At 40.4% G+C, this 8,624-nt stretch overlaps 1 protein-coding gene across 3 annotated transcripts in view; it reads left to right on the top strand.

Annotated features, from left to right (window-relative positions):
• kcnip3b (Kv channel interacting protein 3b, calsenilin) overlaps nucleotides 1-8,624 on the top strand; it is a 60,326-nt gene that overhangs the window by 38,414 nt on the left and 13,288 nt on the right. The window lies entirely within an intron of this gene.

Genomic DNA, 8,624 nt, shown 5'->3' with positions numbered 1-8,624 from the left:
TAAGATAAGTTCATTTTGGTTTATTTTATACTGTCTAGATTACATCACAGAAAAGTACAAACACAAGTCATGAAACATAGACGCGAAGACAAAGTAACTGTGGTGTTTAGCAGGTGATGAGCCCTTCAGATCAGAGATGTCAAATTTATTTTATATAGTGGGCCACATACAGTCCAGTATGAGCTTAAGGGGTCCAGACCAATGAAAGTCCTCTTTCTATCAGTGCAAAGATGTTTTAACTACATGTTAATATATTAACATAAGGAGTGCAATATGAACAATATGTCTGACTTTTTCTATAAGCCTGACTCTGTGAGCTTAAATCATAAGAAATAAATGTTTGAAATTACAACACTCCTTGTAAAAAGAAAATGAAAATAAAAATAAAGAAAGAAATATACATATATAAGTAGAGCAGACACACAGGTAAAAGCACGTGTTCACAAATTATGAAACACGTGTACAGGAGTAATTTAAGATACTGAAATTTAACTTTTCAAAATGTTTAATTCATATTTATTGCAGTCCAGTTTTTTTCAAGTTCTTTATGAATAGGTGGCACAGCTAATGTGCTCTTAACAAAAAAACACATTTACCCAGGGTAGCATTTGTAGGAGAGCTATGTAAATAACAACCATACAATATTAAGCTTTATACGTTATTCTTATTAGTTATTACTTTCAAGTGACAAAAGCATAGGAACCTTTGCTTTAAGGTTTAATATGACTCGGAATGAGTGACTGAGCAGGAAACAGGGGAGGGAGGTTACAGAGGACAAGACAGAAATAAACTTCTATACTGCCAAATATCTTTTTGAAACCACAGCTATCTCCATCTGGTAATTTTCATGATGAATACAGCTTTTAGATACTTTGCATTGGCTTTATTTTTCTGATCTGGAAGCTACATCGAAGTTTTATATTGTGTATGAGTCAGACACATCGGCTAGGAGGAACTTTAGCCCATTCGACAGAACATATTGAACTCTTAGATGTTGTGTGCTTTTTTCAAATAAGATAACAGTGCATGACCTTTTTCACTTCAATGTTCAAAAGCATTAATGTCCTAGTTTTTATGTTTTAATCAGAAATTGACATCATGTTGACAAACCTCAGCAGCCTTATTTATAGCACTCTATGTACAAGGGTCTTTGAAAAAAGCCTGAATGAAGAGTGGAAAAAAGGTCACGACTATGTCGTCTCTGTTGAGTCTTTGTTCACATTTTGTCTGTGAAGTAGAAAAATCCAATTAAAGTACTTCTAATGTTTGTTTGCCTTTTTTCTTTTTCGAAATTCTGTAGATGCTGTAATATTTGAGGGCTTTTAACATTTCTTTCTAATGTTATATTCAGAGTTGAAAAGTTTAATGGTCTTTTATTATGCCTGATACTTCATGAAGCCTTGAAGGGCTAACAGGCAGCGTACCTTTAGGGCAGCAAAAGAAACATCAGACACTGCTCTTTGAATGATGCATTTTTTCCCTTTGACTAGAGTTTTGGGCTGAAGGCCAGCGAGTCAGAGTGCCCTACAGTCACTGTGCCAAGACAATTACAGCCGGAAGGCTCCAGTCGGCACATTAGTGCCTCTCATATGTCTCGGCATCATAAGTAATAAATTCAACAAAAACACTAGTAATGTCCTTACATAATTTATCACTCCTCTCAATCTCTACTGTCTTCAGTTTCTCCAACACCACCTCTGCCTCTTCCTCCTCTTCTCCTCCAATACTAGAGCCTACACCCAGGTTTAGCATTACTTCACATCAATTATACATAAAGTATCGAACAAGCTTTCTCTGAGACCGCCTAAATATGGAGCCCCGAGTACTCCTCCAGGACCCTGAAGGACACTGGCCATCCCTGAGTAGCCTCCAAAATTCCCATCATGTGCCTTCATCTATTTAACTACCTACTTCAACATCTCCCACTAAGACTTTCCCAACTGCAGTGTCATTATCACACTCCTGGATCATCTTCTAAGTGCCTTAATCATCTTTAAGTACTTGTCACCAGAATGTTTGCGTCATCACCGATACAGGAAGTGGAATATATATCTGCTATTGTAGTTGGATGGATTTTAAGTTTTTTCTACATTAGGTCGTTAGGTCCATATATATTTGGACACTGACACAAGTTGTTGTTTGTTTGTTTGGGTTTTTTTTTTTGTTTTTTTTTGTTTTTTTACCCGTTTACTGAAACATACTCCATTTTAAATTATATGATGGACATAATGGGTAGACTTTCAGCTTTTATTTGAAGGTATATATATATAGATATAGATATAGATAGATAGATAGATATAGATATATATATATATATATATATAGATATATATATATATATATATATATATATATATAGATATATATATATAGATATAGATATAGATATAGATATAGATATATATATATATAGATAGATATAGATAGATAGATAGATATAAAAGCTTTCAAATAAAAGCTGAAAGTCTACCCATTATGTCCATATATATATATATATATATATATATATATATATATATATATATATATATATAGATAGATAGAGTAGGGGTGCAACGATACACAAAATTCACGGTTCGGTTCGGTTCGATACTTTGGTGTCACGGTTCGATATTTTTTCGATACAAAAAAAATGTTCATGCCTTTTTAATTTGTCATTTATTAAATTTTCACGGCACATTCTGCACCACATCTCTGTGCGTTCATCATTTGTTTGAAGCCAGCTCACCTCCTGCAACCACTTTTCCGAGAATACGCGCTTCTTTTGTGGTTCGGACTCCTTCTGACATTTCTTGGAGGTGGAGGAACATCACAGTAATTGCTTAAAGCTTAGAGCTTCTTCGACATCTTTAAGAGTTCTAAACAAATGTCTGTCCTCCTCCTGAAAATCTTATGTAAGCAAACACGCGTTGCAACTTCTTATCTTGTGGCGTTTTTTATTTTGACAGCGAATGCGCACCTGCGGACCACTTATGTGCAGTCCTGGTTATTTAGCTCGTCATATTGCAGCCACAGAAATTCTTTTGTCCATGAAACCATAAAGCTGCACTTTCTTTTTGCCTTATAGTCTGATTTGTCATAACTTTTCCGTTTTGTGGTAAGCTTTTCTTTGGCTGTCACTTCTTCACCCTGACCATAGCGACCTCCCTGAACAGGGTCCAGTAACCATCACAGTGGCAGATATCCAAGAAAGGGTCTCCAGTATGAAGAGTTGGACAGCACCAGGGCCCGACATGGCTCACGCCTACTGGCTAAAGAAGCTGACTGCACTCCACGAGCGTCTGGCAACTACCGACCAATAACCTGCCTCAGTACTACATGGAAGCTCCTGTCAGGCATCATATCGGCTAAGATGAACAGGCACATGGGTCAATACATGAGCGGGACACAGAAAGGAATTGGCAAGAATACCAGAGGCACAAAACACCAGCTACTGGTAGACAGAACAGTCAGCCGAGACTGCAAGACCAGACTGACCAACCTGTGCACTGCCTGGATTGATTACAAGAAGGCCTATGACTCAATGCCCCACAGCTGGATACTGGAATGCCTAGAATTGTACAAGATCAATGGGACCCTAAGAGCCTTCATCAGGAACTCAATGGGGATGTGGCGTACAACACTAGAGGCCAACTCCAAGCCCATAGCACAAGTCACCATCAAGTGCGGGATCTACCAAGGAGATGCTCTGTCCCCACTGCTGTTCTGCATAGGCCTGAACCCCCTCAGTGAGATCATTAACAAGACTGGCTACGGATACCGACTACGGAACAGAGCAGTTGTCAGCCACCTCCTGTACATGGATGACATCAAGCTGTATGTCAAGAGTGAACGAGACATCGATTCACTGATCCACACTACCAGGCTATACAGCAATGACATTGGAATGTCGTTCGGGCTGGAGAAGTGTAGTCGGATGGTAACAAAGAGAGGGAAAGTAGTCAGAACTGAGGGGATTGAACTACCAGAAGGCAACATTGCAGACATAGAGGACAGTTACAAGTACCTGGGGATCCCGCAGGCGAATGGGAACCATGAAGAGGCCGCTAGAAAAGCTGCAACCACCAAGTACCTGCAGAGGGTCAGGCAAGTCCTGAGGAGTCAGTTGAACGGTAAGAACAAGATCCGGGCCATCAACACGTATGCCCTGCCCGTGATCAGGTACCCTGCTGGGGTAATAGGCTGGCCAAAGGAGGAGATAGAAGCCACTGACATAAAGACAAGAAAGCTCCTTACCATGCATGGAGGGTTTCACCCCAAGTCCAGCACCCTGAAGCTGTACGCTAAGCGGAAGGAAGGGGGCCGGGGACTGGTGAGTGTCAGCACCACAGTCCAGGATGAGACAATGAACATCCAAGAAAACATCACGAAGATGGCCCCAACTGACAGCGTGCTCAGTGAATACCTCAGGCAGCAGAAACCCAAGAAAGAGGAGGGAGATGAGGAACCATCATGGAAGGACAGGCCCCTGCACGGTATGTACCACCGGCAGATAGAGGAGGTGGCTGATATCCAGAAATCCTACCAGTGGCTGGACAAAGCTGGACTGAAAGATAGCACAGAGGCACTAATCATGGCAGCACAAGAACAAGCTCTGAGTACAAGATCCATAGAGGCTGGGGTCTATCACACCAGGCAAGACCCCAGGTGCAGGCTGTGTTAAGATGCCCCAGAGACAATCCAGCATATAACAGCAGGGTGCAAGATGCTAGCAGGCAGGGCATACATGGAACGTCATAACCAAGTGGCCGGCATAGTGTACAGGAACATCTGTGCCGAGTATAACCTGGAAGTCCCGAGGTCAAAATGGGAAATGCCCCCAAGGGTGGTGGAGAATGACCGAGCTAAGATCCTGTGGGACTTCCAGATACAGACAGACAAAATGGTGGTGGCTAACCAACCGGACATAGTGGTGGTAGACAAACAGAAGAAGATGGCCGTAGTGATCGATGTAGCGGTTCCGAATGACAGCAATATCAGGAAGAAGGAACACGAGAAGCTGGAGAAATACCAAGGGCTCAGAGAAGAGCTCGAGAGGATGTGGAGGGTGAAGGTAACGGTGGTCCCCGTGGTAATCGGAGCACTAGGTGCGGTGACTCCCAAGCTAGGCGAGTGGCTCCAGCAGATCCCGGGAATAACATCGGAGATCTCTGTCCAGAAGAGCGCAGTCCTGGGAACAGCTAAGATACTGCGCAGGACCCTCAAGCTCCCAGGCCTCTGGTAGAGGACCCGAGCTTGAAGGATAAACCGCCCGCAGGGGCGTGCTGGGTGTTTTTTTGTTTTTATATATATATATGTATATATATATATTAGGGGTGCAACGATACACAAAATTCACGCTTCGGTTCGGTTCGGTTCGATACGTCACGGTTCGATATTTTTTCGATATAAAAAAAAATGTTCATGCCTTTTTAATTTGTCATTTATTAAATTTTCATGGCACATTCTGCACCACATCTCTGTGCGTTCATCATTTGTTTGAAGCCAGCTCACCTCCTGCAACCACTTTTCCGAGAATACGCGCTTCTTTTGTGGTTCGGACTCCTTCTGACATTTCTTTGGAGGTGGAGGAACATCACAGTAATTGCTTAAAGGAGCTTGCTTCTTTGACATCTTTAAGAGTTCTAAACAAATGTCTGTCCTCCTCCTGAAGATCTTATGTACGCAAACACGCGTTGCAACTTCTTATCTTGTGTGCGTTTTTTATTTTGACAGCCAATGCGCAAGCACCAAGCCAAGCACCTGCGGACCACTTATGTGCAGCCCTGGTTATTTAGCTCGTCATATTGCAGCCACAGAAATTCTTTTGTCCATGAAACCATAAAGCTGCACTTTCTTTTTGCCTTATAGGAAGATTTGTCATAACTTTTCCGTTTTGTGGTAAGCTTTTCTTTGGCTGTCACTTCTTCACGCTGACCTGTCTTATTTGGCTCAGCAGAACTAAAATATATATCCTGCTGCTTTTACACACGCACTAACATAACGCTCAGCGATTCTCTGCGCGATCAACCTCTCACATGTTTAACCTTGCTGCGGGAGATTTCACTTGTCATGTTTGCATAGTAAGCTAACGATTGATAAGACGATGTCAGAGGACTTGGTGCGCAAATTATCATCACTCACCAATAAGTGCTGTCGCTCTCTATACACAGTTCGTGCGATTGCAAAGTGAAAGCAAAAAACAAGCGCAAATTCAAACGCGATTTCAATATGTCACATATTGACAGTGGCTCACCGATGCAATGACATAATTACCCAGCTACATTTCCAAAAGAATGCAAAAGCATTGACATATATTTTTCCTTCCTACGATAGGCCGACGGGCAGGGTAGAGATAGATTTTGGTAGCCCGACTGGAAAAATCGCTAGCACCGGGACGTCGGGCTAGCGATTTTGCGAGCCCTGTATCTGATTGAGGAATCACTCATCTTTGGAAAAGAGAGTTTATTACAGAGAAATCCAAAATAATCTTTCCAAAATAATCTTTCCAAATATCTTTCCAAAATAAAAGCTATACTATAAGCTTCTTCTGGGGTATACTCTCAGCAGCATATTAAACATATCAGGTCCCCATAAGGAGAATCATGTGTCATGTGACTCGGGTAAAGTTTGTAGCATGCGTGCTTGTTGTTTTTGTCTGCTTCCACTTGTCTTTGCACAAGGATGATGTCGGCGTAAATGTGCAGTCATATTCGTTGTGTTCCCACTAGTGCTGTCAGCGTAAATCTTGTTGAAATGACGTTAACGCCACAACACGGCAAATCTCCGTTAACGAGCTACCTCGGATCGCCCTGTGCGTGGGGCTGGATGGCCAACACGTTAATGAGCTAACTGCGCTAACACACTAGTTCCCACCCATGTAATTGAGCATTGCTGGCACATCCAACATACTGTTTTGCTTTAGTCCATGACGCGCTTACCTTCAGGGTCATACGTCACATGGAAACCAAAATAGTTCCAAACGCCAGATCTGAATGAGGGTGGGGGAGGTTCAATTTGCCATGTTGCAAGGAGAGCTTAACTTCTGTCTCGCTAGCTTCCCTTGCGCTCAGTGAATCTGCGTTTGACTACTCTGCCTAGGCTGCACTGTCGAGAGCAGATCCACTGAGGGCTCAACACAGACAGCACCGTCAGACGGAAAGTTGATAAAATAAATTAAAAATGTTGTATTGTTCGATACATATGCGTACCGAACCGAAAGCACTGTATCGAACGGTTCAATATCGATACGAGTATCATTGCACCCCTAATAAATAATTAAATATATATATGTATATGTATATGTATATATATATGTGTATATATATATATGTATATATATATGTATATATATGTGTATATATATATATATATATATATATATATATATATATATATTTAATTATATCATCTCATTATTTCATCTCCGAGGAAGTTATCCCAGAGAGAAGTAAAGCAAGTGTGTAAGTTCATCTCTGAATGTCTGTAAAGCATTCCCATGTTAAGCTTAACAACAGATATTAGGAGCGACTGCCTCTCTCTCTCTCTCTCTCTCTCTCCTGTTGCTACTGAAACTGCTTAATGATCAGCTGATCGGCTTTACTGTCTCGAGTCCTTCTCTCTTCTTAGTTTTTGGCCCACTTCTCACCAGAAAGAGGAAACCAGCGGCTGAACAACAGCAGCACTATTAAGCTTGATAAGCTGTTGTTAGAATTTATTTAATATTACTTTGTACACCAGGATCCTTTTCTACGCAGCTGACGGCTGGTAACTGTGCAGGGGCGGATCTAGCAAAGTTTAGCCAGGGGGGCCGATAGGGCATGAACAGGGAAAAGGGGGCACAAAGACATACTTTTCTTTCTTATTCTCATTTAAAATGTCTAGCTTTTAATAAATAATTATCTGACTCTTACACCCAAAGTTTTAATCTGATGTAAAATCTATAGAAGTCCATTACTGTATATAGTAACTGTTAAGTCTAATATACCCTAGTAAGCTATAGTACTTTTTCCTTTGGGAAGATACCATCTGTGCAGTCTGCAATTCTGTTGAAGAAAGATGTTGAATCTATTTAATTATTCTTGAAAAATAATTTCTTTCTGTGCATTTTCCCCCCTGCATCAAATTAAATTTGATTACATCGATTAAGCATCATGAGGTGGAGGGTGGTTTGTTTGTTTTTTGCTGGGAGTTTGCAACCCTATTAGTTAGGTTGCTTAATATTTCTGCTAAGTACTCTTTAAAATACCAGAATAGGAAGGATTGAGTAGGTTTAAGTTTATTAGATTGATCAGTGTTGCTGAACTATGAAACATTTTGGGCGCAGTGTATTTTTTTTTATTTTTTTTTTTACATACAGGTATAACAGAATAGCTTTAGTGTTGTTATTTATTTAAACTTGAGTATAAACTTATACAAAATGCAGCAAGATATTAAAAAAACGTTTTATTGATTAAAAAACACACTATATCGGATTCATATCGGTATCGGCAGATATCCAAATTTATGATATCGGTATCGGACATAAAAAAGTGGTATCGTGCCATCTCTAATATAGATAGATATAGATATAGATAGATATATATCTATATCTATATAGATATAAATATATATCTATATCTATATATAGATATAGATATAGATAG

Source organism: Neolamprologus multifasciatus, chromosome 12 (assembly GCF_963576455.1).
Source record: "Neolamprologus multifasciatus chromosome 12, fNeoMul1.2, whole genome shotgun sequence".
Taxonomy (NCBI): Eukaryota; Metazoa; Chordata; class Actinopteri; order Cichliformes; family Cichlidae; genus Neolamprologus; species Neolamprologus multifasciatus.
This window is presented reverse-complemented; position numbering and strand designations above follow the sequence as displayed.